Below are 14,740 nucleotides of genomic sequence, written 5' to 3'. Positions count from 1 at the left end.
GTAACCAAATCACAGGCTTAAAACAGTCTTATCTAGAGTAGGTTTTACTGGGGTTCATAGGTGGCTCAATGGGTTAAGCATCCCACTCTTGATTTAGGCTTAGGTCATGATCTCACAAGTTTGTGAGTTCGAACCCTGAGTCAGGCTCTGTGCTGACAGTGTGGGATTCTCCGTCTCCCTCTCTTTCTGCCCCTCCCCAACTCGCTTGCATGTGCATGCTGTCAAAAAAACCATTTTTTCAAGTGGGTTTTATTAGTTTCCTTTTCTAAAAATTCTATATTTTAGAAACATTTCTATATATTTACTTATTTCTATATAGAGAGTATATATATATATATATATATATATATATATATATATATATATATTTATATATTTTTTTAAGAAATATATTTAAAACAAATCTAGGAATTTGTTTTAAAATATATTTCTTAGGGGTGCCTGGGTGGCTTAGTCGGTTAAGCGGCCGACTTCGGCTCAGGTCATGATCTCGCGGTCACTGAGTTCAAGCCCCACGTCGCGCTCTGTGCTGACAGCTCAGAGCCTGGAGCCTGTTTCAGATTCTGTGTCTCCCTCTCTCTGACCCTCCCCCATTCATGCTCTGTCTGTCTCTGTCTCAAAAATAAATAAACGTTAAAAAAATTAAAATATATTTCTTAAAAAAATAAATTAAATAAAATATATTTCTTAGAAGGAAAAATTTTCCCTTATGGAATATATATGGTTAAGAGGAAGTAAAAAAAAAAAAAAAAAAAATACAGGCATTGCTGAAGTCTCATTTCTCTTCCTAAAACCCCTTATGTAGCGACTTGGTATAATGATCTCAATGACTCAGGCTCCAACTTAAGACTCCCTTTTGGTGCTACTTCTCTAAGACTCATCCTAGCCCCTCTTTTTCCATTAGCTAATCCTGTCAACTCTATCCTCAAAATGTACCCAAAATGTGAACTGACTTGCCAGCTATTACCCTGATCCAAACAAAGATCTATCTGGATTATAACAATGGTCTCCCAACAGATTTCTCTGCTTCCTCATTTGCTGCCCTATGGTCTGTTCTCTAAATAGCAGTCAGTGTTTTCTTTTAAAACAATAAATCCAAAAAATCACCTCAAGACCCTGCATGATCTCACCCACTGCCCCCTCAAGCAACCCCCTCCCCCCACCCACCTTGGCAGATAGGAAGAGTGCCTATAGACAAGGGATTGATTTCTCTTTACCTACCAGGTACTAAGTGTTTACTATGTGCTATGCTTTAGCCATCAATGTTAATTCTTTCAACTACCTATAAGGGATACTTTTACCCTTCCTATTCTACATGTGAAAACATTAAAACTTCATCTATAGAAACCATAATGGTAGATAATAACAGCATGTACCATTTGCGAGAATTTCAGTGAAATAATCTTGTAAAACTGCTTGGTATCACCATTTAACTATTATTGCTATCACTATTATTGCTTCTTCTCCCTGACATATGCCCCCACAGCCCCTTAAAACAAGTACTCATCTTCCCATATTCAGCTCAAATGTCTGTCTCTCAATAACACTGATTCTCTCCTTTCTTCATTCACCCACTGTATACAGTACCAACCCCTTGAATTTGATTTTATTTGTTCATGTGTCTATCTCCCAACCAGATTTCAAGCTTTTCATGGGTATATCATAGGCAGAATAATGGTCGCCAAGGACGTTCATACCTTAATCTCCAGAACCTGTGAATATGTTATGTTCCTGGCAAAAAGAACTTTGCAGATGTAATTAAGGTCTACAGACCTTAAAACAGATTATCTTGGATTACCGAGGAGGCTCAATCAAGTCCCATGAACCCTGAAAAGCAGAGAACTGTCTCTGGCCAGAAGTGGAAACACAGAAGTGATAATGGCAGGAGAAATCAGAGAGATGTTAAGTATGAAAGGGTTACACAGTTGCTGGTGCTAAGATACAGACACCCGCAATGTCAGCACTGGAGAAAGGCCACCGGCAGCTCCCAACAAGCATGAGAAGGAGCAGACAGCTTCTAGAAGCAAAGACCAGTGTTCAGCTCATAGCCAGTAAGGAAGAGTTCAGTCCTACAACGGCAAAGAAAAGAGTTCAACCTACCACCTGAATAAGCTTGAAAGTGGGTTTTTCCCCAGAGTCTTCAGTAAGGAACACAGCAGTGCTGGCACTTTGATTATAGCCCAATATGACCCACGTCAGGCCTCTGGTCCAAAGAACCTTGACATAATAAATTTAATTGTTCGAAGATGCTAAGTTTGTGGTGATTTGTTATGACAGCAATAGAAAACTAATACAGGGCAAAAACTGTATTTCCTCCAACACATAACACATCCCGATCCCATAGTAAATAAATGTTCAATAAACACAGTGAACAAATTCAGGCTTAGAAGACAGATGGCAATATGTGAAGGGAGCTTAGAAAATAAGTTGGGACTAAAGTTTCATATTTGAGCATTCTCCATCAAAATAACAGCTAAAAACATGAGACTGTACCCCCAACGAAATGTTTACACTATGCTGGATTTCAAAGAATTAAACGATATAATGCACTGAACAATCCAATGAGATAGGTATATCTATTTTTCCTTTGTGACTGGCTTTTTTTTAATTAAAATATAGCTGACCTACAATATTGTTAGTTTCAAGTAGTGATTCAACAATCATATCATATACACTATGAAATGCTTACCACAATAAGTGTAGTTACCATCTGTCTACCATACAAAGTTATTACAATATTATTGACTATATTCCCTATGCTGTCCTTTTTATTCTCGTCATTTATTTTATACCTGTAAGTCTGTACATCTTAATTCCGTTCACCTGTTTCGCCTATACCCCCAACAACCCTCCTCTCTGGCAACCACAAGCTTTGTATCTCCATATTTATGAGTCTGTTATTATTTTTCGTTTGTTCATTTGTTGTTTTCTAGATTCCACACATAAGTGAAATCAAATAGCATTTGTCTTTGTCTGATTTATGCCATTTAGCATAATATTCTCTAGTTCCATCCATGTTGTCATGAATGGCAAGATTTCATCCTTTTTTGTGGCTAATTTTCCACTGTTGTAGTACATACACCACATGTTCTTTATCCATTCATCTATAGATGGACACTTAGGTTGCTTCCATATCTTGGCTATCGTAAATAACATTTCAGTAAACATAGGGGTGCATATAATCTCTTCGAATTAGTGTTTTTATTTTCTTCAAGTAAATACCCAACAGTGGAACTACTGGATTATATAGTATTTCTATTTTTAATTTTTTGAGGAACCTCCATGCTGTTTTCCATAGCAGATGTACCAATTTATAATTCCCACCAACAGTGCATGAGTATTCCCTTTTCTCCACATCCTCCCCAACACTTGTTATTTCTTATCTTTTGAATACTAGCCATTCTGATTATTATGAGGTGATACTTTGCTGTGGTTTTGATTTGCATTCTCATGATGATTAGATATGTTTTCTCATGTCTGTAGGCCACCTGTATGTATCCTTGGGAAAAATGTCTATTCGGGTTCTCTCCCATTTTTTTAATCAGATTTGTTTTTGGTGTTGAGTTGTATGAGTTATTTATATTTTTGGATATTAATCCCTTATCAGATATATCATTTGCAAATATCTTCTTCCATTCAGTAGGCTGCTTTTTCATTTTATTGATGGTCTCCTTCCTGTACAAAAGCTTTTTAATGTTGTCCCATTTGTCTATTTTTCCTTTTGTTCCCCTTGCCTAAAGAGAAAGATCCAAGGGGCGCCTGGGTGGCGCAGTCGGTTAAGCGTCCGACTTCAGCCAGGTCACGATCTCGCGGTCCGTGAGTTCGAGCCCCGCGTCAGGCTCTGGGCTGATGGCTCAGAGCCTGGAGCCTGTTTCCGATTCTGTGTCTCCCTCTCTCTCTGCCCCTCCCCCATTCATGCTCTGTCTCTCTCTGTCCCAAAAATAAATAAAATAAAAAAAAAAAAAAAAAAAAGATTTAAGAGAAAGATCCAGAAAACTATTGAGACTGAGAATCGATTACTGCCTCAGGCAGTTAGGAAACTGTTGGTAACTTCCAATACTGTATTAGGCTGTGAACTGCTGGAGCAGAAGTCAGACTGCTCTGGGTTAATAATGGGTGATAAGAAGATGGAAGCGATATATATAAATCTTTCAATAAAGAAACATGCCAAAAGAGGGAAAAAAACACTAAAATGAAAGAGTTAGTGGGGACATCGGGTCCAAACTATCTTCTGATAAAATATACCTATTCTCCCCATAATTTCCCCTTGAGCTATATGCAATCTTGAATCTCCAAAGCACGGAACCACATTCAAAGAGCTTGAACTTTGAGACTTAATTTAACATGTTGTATGTGTAAAAGGAGACACTTCGGTCCTCTCTCTGCCTTTGCAGAGAGCTTAATAAACCTCTATCGAGTTTGTAAAGTAGTGTTCCTTAAATCCTCTGTGTTTTTGTACCAAGTTGTGACTGTCTTAAGCCACTCACCAGAATGTCGGTCTTCTTTAAATAAGATACATCTCTATGAAACAGAAAACATTTCACGAGATAAAAGGTATGGAAGATGTACAAAAGAATTTCTTTCGTCTACCAGAAACCTCTTAACTGGCTGAACAGAATATATCCACATGAATCAGGAGTGATTCTTTGCTGATCTTACTTGGCCATGAAGCATGAAGTGGATCAGATAAAAAGACCAAATTAAGATCGACGAACATGGCTGGGAAGTGATGCTCTGTTTGCATTTACTTTCTTCTCCTACCAAGTTTGTTTGCAACTAGACAACGTTCACATTGAGGCAATAAACACAAGAACATATGTGATTTTTTTTTAAATGTGCCCTTTGACTGTCAATTTCTCCCAAACAGGTGTTGGCTAAATGATTATAAATTGGCCTCTGGATACACCTCTTCAACTGAGCCGTACAGGGCTGGTGATAATATAATTAGACCTAAAAACATCAGGCTGGTGAATGCTTTCCATCTGTTTGGCAATAATGTTTAGTTAACAATAGTCTTTAAAAGAAGCACCTTCAACTTCAGTTCTTAAAGTTATTTATAGAGCCATTCTTAACACACCAGCACTCCTGCTAACAAGAGCTTTAGCCACTTGGAAATTATTAGCCATACGGCTGTATACAAAGAGAAACGACTGCATTTAACATCTGTATCTTTCCAAATTTACACGCTTCAACCTCATTTAAAGTCATTTCTTAATGAACAGTGCTATGGCACTGCATTAATATTATAGTTGCATGCACAAAGATCATAAGGAGCCAAACATTTTTTTAATGCCAACAGTAGGCTAATCTGTAATGAAGCTGTCAGCATAAAGGACAAAATAATAGCTTCTTTAACCCTCAAACAGAATTTGTTCATTTGTGGACTAGAACACATCAATTTAAAAACTGCTCATGGGTTTGCTCACCTTTATAAAGACAAAAATCTAATTTGGTACTAATTTGATACAATTGTCTTTTCCAATAAAAGGCTCCTAAAACCATCTTTTATTTCATGATAAAACAAGTACTCTAACTAAAACTGTCATGAAATAATTACCTCGGATAGCATACCTTATTGAGAGAATACAATTAATGTATTTCTCCCTTTCATTTTTCACTCTCACTTATCAGCACTATATTAGCATATGGTCTAACAGAAGAGATTACTCCATCTTTGCCCGACGTAATATATAGAATGACTGCCTCTAACTGGGGGGGGAAGAAAAAGCAGACAACTTATCCCTTAAGGATTGGCCTCATCTGTTCTTCAGTTCCACCAGCACAATGAGACTTGCCCACTCTCCTTTCATAACGGTGGCAGGAAAGGCTTCGACTGATGATAGTCTAGGTTTTTCTATCCATTACAGTAAGGAAGGCCTGATATTTAACTAGGCACCACTTCTGGGAAGACAGGAGGGGTGGGGCCATATATCAAAAGCATCAGATGATTTTTTCTTAAAGCACAGGAAGAATAAATTTGGAGAAAAGAGAGAGATGCTCCTATAAGACACTATCATTGTGGTGAGGAAGTGTGAAAGCTTTCCTCTGGTGAGGATTAAGTGGCACCCACTCTTTAAACTGTTTACAAATTTAAATGTTGACATTCAATGTATGTAAGTCTCTGAAAATAACTTTAGCTCCAATTCCTTTCAAAAGAAAGATTACGTGAGTAATTTGAGGGAATATCTATCTATCTCTACTTTGGTGCCAGTTACTTCGCAGGATTCTAGAACAATTAATAAAAGTTAAAAAACAAAAAAAGTCTACAGAGGTAGTCATATCGGACAAGCACAGGCTTTCCCTTAATGACATCACACTACTATTTATGTTTGCTAGATGTAATCTGAATGGACTTCAGAAGTTGTGTTAAGTTATACTACTGGGAATTCACATATAAATAAACATCTCGAAAAGAATGGGATCAATAAGAAAGAAGCCAGAGAAAAAATGGAAGCCCAACTCTGCAAGCTGAAGACACTTTTTCTCAACAGAGTTTCAGCCAGATAAGAATATACTTACTGTCCTCGGTTAAAAACTAACTTAACCATTATTAGATAAATTATCAACTGAACCCATCTTGTCAGTATTACAGAAGTTGGTAATCTCACTTTTATGCAGAATTTTTTTTAATAGACTTCACGCCCAGCATGGAGCCCAATGTGGGAACTGAACTCACAAGCCTGAGATCAAGACCTGAGCTGAGATCAAGAGTTGGAAACGTAACAAACTGAGTCACCCAGGTGCCTCCGCAGAAACAGCTTTAAGCAACAAAACGAGGGCACTAAATCTTTGCTTCCTCCCTGATACCATGTGATGATAATCAAGTTATTTCTATTTACTGCAAAAACCCATCTCATTTTGTATGCTTAGTATTCAAACTGTATTTCCACTCTTATTTAATTCCATACCTTATTCTCATGACATCTCTTATAAAATTCCAACTACCAGAAAACAAGGAATAGTGTACTAGGTAACCTTTAATACCAACAACTCTCCCTACTGGGCCCTAACTTTCTCTTGCCTTAACATCAGAAGGCTAGCAACAGTCCCTGTGCCACCGCCAGCAACTCCAAAAGTAAAAGATGTTGAGCCCACAGGGGACCTCGGTGGCTCAGTCAGGTAACCATCCAGACTCTTGATTTCAGCTCAGGTCATGATCTCATCGTTTGTCGCATGGAGCCCTGCATCTGGCTCTGCTCTGAAAGTGCAGAGGCTGCTCAGTATTCTCTATCCTCCCCCTCTCTCTGCCCCTCCCAGGCTCACACGCACTGACTGTCTCTCTCTCTCTCTCTCTCTCTCTCTCTCTCTCAAAAATAAATGATAAACTTTAAAAAAAAATTTTTTTAAAAAGATGTTGAGTCTACAGTTTTTGTCCATCAGGAGCTGCAGTGACAAGAGCATCAGCATGACCAGACTGTGGAGAGGCACTTCTCTCACGTTATGCCATTAAACCAATCTGTTCTCCACGGTCATATGCTCACAAACGTATTTCACTGCGAAGAATTCAAATATGAAGAATGAAATTTGACACATATACTTTGTAACCTCAAGGATATTTTCATTTTACTAGTCTCAAGGATCTATGTTTAACAAAGCATAAAAGGTACCCCCAGATTCTTTTTTTTTTTTTTTTGAGAGAGAGAGAGAGAGAGAGAGAGAGAGAGAGAGAATCTTAAGCAGGCTCCATGCCCAGTGTGGAGCCCAATGCTGGGCTTGATCTCATGACCCCATGACCTGAGCTGAAAAGTCATCAAAAGTTGGATGCTTAATCGACTGAGCCACCCAGGCACCCCTAAAAGGTATCCCGGGGATAAAGGATTTAAGGGAAACAAACAAACCAACAAAACCCTCAAGAGTCTTACCAGTGTTTTATTTGTGCTAGGACTTTCAAACCATGGCACAGTATCATGAAGTAGGTGAACAAACAATCCAAAAAGGACACTGCGCTGTGGACTGGTGGCTAAGTCGAAAAAAATCACCAACAATTTAGAACAGGGTGAAATATCTCTTTGAGGCAAGGTGAGTTCTTCAAACTTCTATATAACCACGCAATCTCTTCAAAGGTCGGAAACAAAAGAACAAATCTACCCGATTGTATGGAGGTAATAGTAAAGATCCACAATTCTGATTCAAAATACGAGAACTCAAAAAAAACCTCTAAGGGTTTACAGAAGTACGTTTAACTCCTAAAAACATTTCCTCTGTCAGTTTATCTAGTATTTGTCTTAACTACGGGCAAAGTGGCGCAGGAAAAGGGAGGAAAGAACCACATTAGGAAATGCAAGCAACATCAAACTAAGCTGGTAAATAACTAATTTCCCTATAAGAAAACAACTAATTTTAGATTTCTTTAAATGCCCAGACATTTGCAAAGGTTTTAGTATGCTAATGTTTTAATTAAAAGATACTTCGGCAGTGAAAGCTCTTTCATATGCACTACTGATTCTTCATCAAACGTTAACTTTCCAACTTAACACCAGTACAGCCGGTGGCAGCCTGAAGGTTTACCATCTGCTGCTACCCAAAGTCACTGTGGCCACCTTCAGAACATATGCATCAAAGCCCGAAGATAAGAGGCTGCCTAATACTGCCTAAGTCAGCATAAGGGGGATGACGGACCCAGAGGCAGGCAACAGGCAAGCTCCCAGAAAATACAGAACATCATGAACCATCAGTCACCTCTTAGAATACATACCCAAGGTCACAGGGGATTCTCGTGGTTGAACAGAAAGACAAGAGACATACTCCCTCTAATGGGATTTACTTAAGTAAATTAAGTAAATGTGATGATTTTTTTGCCTTTAAAAAAAAAGTGCAGGGGCCGATTAGCCACATTTAGAGTGGCCCATAATTTTATTCAAAATAAGGATACAACGAATAAAATGAAATATAAAAGCTAAGGTATTTTAATCAGTTTATGAATAATAATCAAGGTTTCTTTTATGCAGTCATAGAAGGTACTTTGTTCTGAAAGGTTTCTAGGTACCATCATACCTACAATCCAAATGTTACCCAAGGAAAATGTACTTTCTGAGATTAGGTTTTATAAAAATATCTACAAAATAACAATTAAAAAGCCTGATTTCTAAGGCAATGATTCTATTTGCCACAATATTTCATACAGAAACAAAATATTATCAAGTCTCTTAAAATATTAAAAACAGAGAATCTTAAGAGCCTGGCTATATTCTATCATAATACTGAATAACTGGCATATATTCATCTTAAAAGAAATCAACTAGTAGGAAGCTTTCTTGTATGTCATTTTTGCTTTCTGGGTTTTATGGGTTTTTTTCCATATTTTAAATGCAGTTAGGAGAAAATCAATATAGAAAATATTTTTTAGAAAATAATAACAAAAACATCTTTTAATTCTTGGCTTTAAAATGGCAACAGATGCATTTGGTTTGCATTAATTCTATATTAATCCATATTTTTAAAAATTCTTCAAAGCTTCCATAGGGAATTAGTTATAAATTAATTTAAAACTAGGGCATTATTAAGCATTTATGTACCATAAGAACTGTCATAATGAAGCCCATTTGTCCTGCCCTCTATTTAAACTGAATATAGCCCTAACCTGTTGAGTGCAACTATCTATGATCTCCACAACCTAGGTGAACTCAATTTACACCTTTGTGTACTTAGTAACTTCAATAATGATCACGGTGATTTTTTTAAGGACCATACTTTGTCACTGTGATGGCTAAAAATAAATGCTACCAGAATAAATTCATCTTCGAAGATATGCTATTGATGAGGGAGCATAAGGCAAGCTGAGGGCAAAGTACAAGCTAGCACACCCCCCCAACCCACCTGCCAGGTAGGATATGTGTGATATTCCTGGGAAACTCCTGACTGCCCAAGAACAAAGGAAAGGAAAGAAAACAAATGATTGACTGATAGAGACCACAGTCATGCAGGAAAGGAGTCTCCTTCAGTTCACAGACAACTTAGTAAACTGCAAGAAAAAGGCAATCTTATCCATAACCTAATCGCCAGAAATCTATAGACTCCGTTTCCTAGAGCCCTAATACCACCCTCATCAAGACGTAAGGGGGTTTAAAAAGCACTTGCCATGGTGATGCGGGAAACAAAGGCAAATGAAAAATTAAATTCCCTTACTGCCTACTCCCTTGACAAGTCCCTGAAACAGGCAGAGTGACCTTCCTCTAGGAACTCAGCTGCCTCAATGACACTTTGCTGGGGACAAAAAGGAATCTTGGTTCAACATTATCCTGACCCCCCCAGGATCCCGTGAGTCTCCTCAAACACATAAAAATTCCTTTGCAAACCTCCTTTATTTTTAACCCCCAAGTATATGTTGGCAATCCTACTCCAAGCTAATGGCCTCCTGATATAAATCTGAAGGGTCTCATGACTGAGCTTTTACTAAAAGGTAATAAATGGCATTTTCCTAAGAACAGCGAGCCCCTCAAGGTCCTGGAAATTTGCTTCCAAAATTCCTTAGAGACTTAGGCTATCCCTAAGCACCCCCCCCCCAACCTGAAGGCATATAATCAGTCATTCTTCACAACCCCAGTGCAGCTCTTTCTTCCCACAGGTCCTGTCCCCAGGCTTTAATGAAATCACTTTTGCACCACAGACGCCTTTAAGAATTCCTTCTTGGCTGTCAGCTCTGAACCCCTACAATCACCCCAGAATCCCATCACTATGAATATATTATGAATCATATTAGAAAAAGCAAATAAGCATATTTTGGTGGTGCTAAAACAGATCTGCAAATACAAGTAATTTACTCAAAATGCAAAGGCCACTCCTTCCTACACAGTTTTATTCCTTCAAGAGGCACTGAAATTGGGTTGGCAAAGCTTCTTTCGACAGACTAATATCAGGATCAGAAAAGATAAAAAGGATCCAAAAAAACGTTTCTCCATTTCCCATCTAGAAGTCACTTAGTCAAACCCCTGGATTATTCATCTTTAGGCAAATAGCTAACTCCAGTCCAGCCCTGAAGCAATGCAAAAAAGATGTGATTCTCCAGAAAATAATCCAGGGAGTAAATATTTCAACTGCAAACATGAATTTAAAATCTCTTATATTCCTATTAGCCAAATGTCAGTGAATGTAAGCCATTCCTCAAAGATGTCTCCTACCATGAATGTGAGGCTAATGATCTAGTGAACAATAAAGTTATCACAAAAATGTCTTTTACATACATATATGAAAAAAGAGTTTTACTTTGTATAATTTTTCGAATCCTAGGCCTATACATCTTATTACTTCATGAAACCTGTTTCCAAAGGACATGGTGTGTCTTTGTAAGAAAACTGGATATAAATGTAGCAGAAGGCAGAATATAAAAGACAGAAAAATTGGGTTTAAAACAGAAATGTTGAAGAGCTACAAAAAACATCCACTTAGGAGGCTCTTCTCAGATCCAAATGCTTTAAAAGCTAGATCTCTACACCTTTGTCATTCTCATTTTGATTGTCTGTTTTTGGTTTTTGTGAAGCAACTTGCCCAAGGCCACAAAGAGATTATGCGAAACAGAGGTTAAAACTCTGAAGTTCTGGGTTTGCAGGCCTAAGTTCAGCTCATGCCATTCAATTCCATAATGAAACCACTTGTTTTATTTCTCTGGTTTGAATTCTGAAGTTCACTTGGGATAATGACTTGACACTGTTAAATTCAGATGAAAATTAATTCAATTAAAAGTATACGGGCGCTCGGGTGGCTCAGTTGGTCAAGCATCTGACTTCAGCTCAGGTCCTGATCTCAAGGTTCGTGAGTTGGAGCCCTGCGTCGGGCTCTGTCCTGACAGCTCAGAGCCTGGAGCCTGCTTCCGATTCTGTGTCTCCCTCTCTCTCTGCCCCTCCCCCGCTCATGCTGTCTCTTTCTCTCTCTCTCAAAAAAAAAACATTAAAAAAAATTTTAAGTATAGTCTGTTTTATTTCGCTTTAGAGCCTTCTTATTACATTTGCTAGAAAAACCTGATACTCTAGTACTGATATAAACTATATTCATTCATGCTCGGATTTAGTATTTCCATTCTGCTGCCAGATGTGCTCCAATCAATATGCTCCAATCAATTTACAGGCCCTGAAAAGTGCAATTGAAAAACCAAATATGTCCACCAAGTTTTTACACAGTGTTCAGAATCAGTGCAGTATGTATTCAGTTAATAAATGCCATCTTATAATAATGGCGGACACAGAGGCTACATCTTCAAGTCAATCAATACATATCCAGCTAAACTGACAATGTCAAAGGCAGTCTGATTCCAATTCAGAAGAAAATGCCTCAAGAGCAAGGAAGCTTTAAATGCTATTATTTTTTTTTTTCCAACGTTTATTTATTTTTGGGACAGAGAGAGACAGAGCATGAACAGGGGAGGGGCAGAGAGAGAGGGAGACACAAAATCGGAAACAGGCTCCAGGCTCTGAGCCATCAGCCCAGAGCCCGACGCGGGGCTCGAACTCACAGACCGCGAGATCGTGACCTGGCTGAAGTCGGACGCTTAACCGACTGCGCCACCCAGGCGCCCCTAAATGCTATTATTTTTAAATGTTTTAAATGAGCTTTGTACTTCTGTAGCAGATGGAGTTGAACTTCTAGTACTGATTAAAATGTAAGTGTTTTCATACGACCTAGATAATTTAATATAAGAATACAATGCGTCCATGTTTTGAAAAATTCCAAAATATTTTACAGCACGTATGAAACACAAAGACACAACACTCATTCCCAAACTGAAAATTTCAATGACTGCAACAAAGTACCCCAATAATCTATAATACAGGTGTACTCCAAGAAAAAGGAAAAGGGGAGGTGGCGCATGGAGAGGAATGTTTTGACAATTTTCAGTTCAAACTACCCTCCTACCGTCTTAGTGTGATCCAGCAGGTAAGGTACATCTTGAGGTGCAGATTCACAGAGTATTTGAAATCTTAAAACACATCAACTGTCTCTTTTCGATCCCTTTACCATTATTCAACAAGCGTTTACTAAATCCCTACTGAATGGACAGCAGTGTACGTAGTCAGGCATTATCAGAAAAAATAAAGAGGAGTAAGATACAGTTCCTGCCCTCCACGACAGGTTAACAATATATTTAAGGCAACTAAAGTCATACAAGTGAAAATAATACACAACTGAATGGTGAGCTTAATTCAAAGACAGAAAAAATGAGCACAGAGTCATGGAGGAGGTAAGCTTCAGCTAAGTTGTGAAAAAGGGACTAAATATAGATGGGCAAGAAAGAAGAACCGAAAGGGCTGAAGTAGTTAGGGAGAAAGCATGCTCGGAAAGACTCCCACAACCACGTATGTACTATTCTTTCAGCTTGGAACATTTCCGACTCATCCCTCCTGTCCTTGCTTTGCTTACTTTAAGAAGCCCATGGAGAGCCCCAAGCAAGGTGGCCTCCTGTGTGTTCTCACAGTATCTTAGTGGACTTCCTTCACACAAAGCACTTTTCACCCTGGGCCGTAACTCCGTTTATTAATATTTCCCACTGAATTATAAACTCTGAGGAGGTAGACATTAGGTGTATTTTGTTCACCATTGTATTTTCCAGTGGCTAATACCACACTTGACACACAGCAGCAGCTCAGTAAATAAGTGCTGAATGAATAAATGAAGAAACAGAAATGGGAAAAAAAAAAACATACAGAAAAATGGTGAGGAGACAGTCCAATCAGAATAAATGGCCTCCCCTTTTTTCTGAGATAATGTGAGGTGGGAGGTATTGTTCATTCATTCATTTTTTTCAACAGTTTTATATATTGAGTATCTGTTATCTGCAAGCTACTACACTAAATGCCCCAAATACAAAATTAAATAAGATACAGTTACTAAGCTGGTGTTTGACATGTTTTAGAGATTTATTCTCCAAAGACACATATGTTGAGCACAGGATTTAGACATTTCTGTCTAATAGATGTCTGTAAATACTGTGCCAAAATAAAAACGTTAATTTAAAAAAAAAAGAAGAAAAATGCTTGATCATATAAGGTATTTGAAGGCTTGTGGGAGGCACAGAAGTAATACCAAAGCTACCATACAGGGGCACCTGGGTGGCTCAGCTGGTTGAGCGTCTGACTCCAGCTCAGGTCATGATCTCACAGCTTGTGAGTTCGAGCCCCGCAACAGGCTCACTGCTGTCAGCGCAGAGCCCACTTTGGATCCTCTGTCCCCCTCTCTCTCTGCCCTGCACCTGCTCACGCTCTCTCTCTCTCTCAAAAATGAATAAACATTTAAAAAAAATAAAAAGACAAAACTACCATAAAATAGGAATGAATGCTGTGACAAATAAGTTAAAGACATTAAAAGGACACAGCAAAAGATATTTAAATCAGACAGTACAGGTAAGCAAGGGAGCCTTCCAAAAGGACAATAATTATGAATGAGATGAAATTAAGTAAGGAAGAAAAGCAAAAGTCACTCTAGGCAGGCAGGTAGGTACATCATGTGTGAAACATGATGCTTTCTATACCTTTCAAGTTCAATAGTGCTATATAACCGGGAGAGCACACTGTGGTGGTCTGGGGGTGAGGGAGGGGAGTGTTGGACAATCTGAGAATCAATCCAGAAAATAAGGGCGAGATCACAAAGGTCTTAGTAGACTTAGCTAAGAAGTTAGAACTGAAAACTATGTTAAAGTATTAAAGGATTTTAAGCAAGAGAGTTTTTAGTTTTAGAAAGGTCTTTTTTTTTTTTTTAATGTTTATTTTGAGAGATAGAGAGACAGAGCATGTGTGAGTTGGGGAGGGGCAGA

At 38.3% G+C, this 14,740-nt stretch overlaps 1 protein-coding gene across 11 annotated transcripts in view; it reads right to left on the bottom strand.

The window, feature by feature from the left end:
- The window catches only part of RPS6KC1 (ribosomal protein S6 kinase C1), a 225,490-nt gene that overhangs the window by 86,101 nt on the left and 124,649 nt on the right, over window positions 1-14,740 (bottom strand). The gene's annotated exons all lie outside the window — the stretch shown is intronic.

Source organism: Leopardus geoffroyi, chromosome C3 (genome assembly GCF_018350155.1).
Source record: "Leopardus geoffroyi isolate Oge1 chromosome C3, O.geoffroyi_Oge1_pat1.0, whole genome shotgun sequence".
Lineage (NCBI taxonomy): Eukaryota > Metazoa > Chordata > Mammalia > Carnivora > Felidae > Leopardus > Leopardus geoffroyi.
Note: the sequence above shows the minus strand (reverse complement) of the source record. Positions and strands in the feature narration are given on the sequence as shown.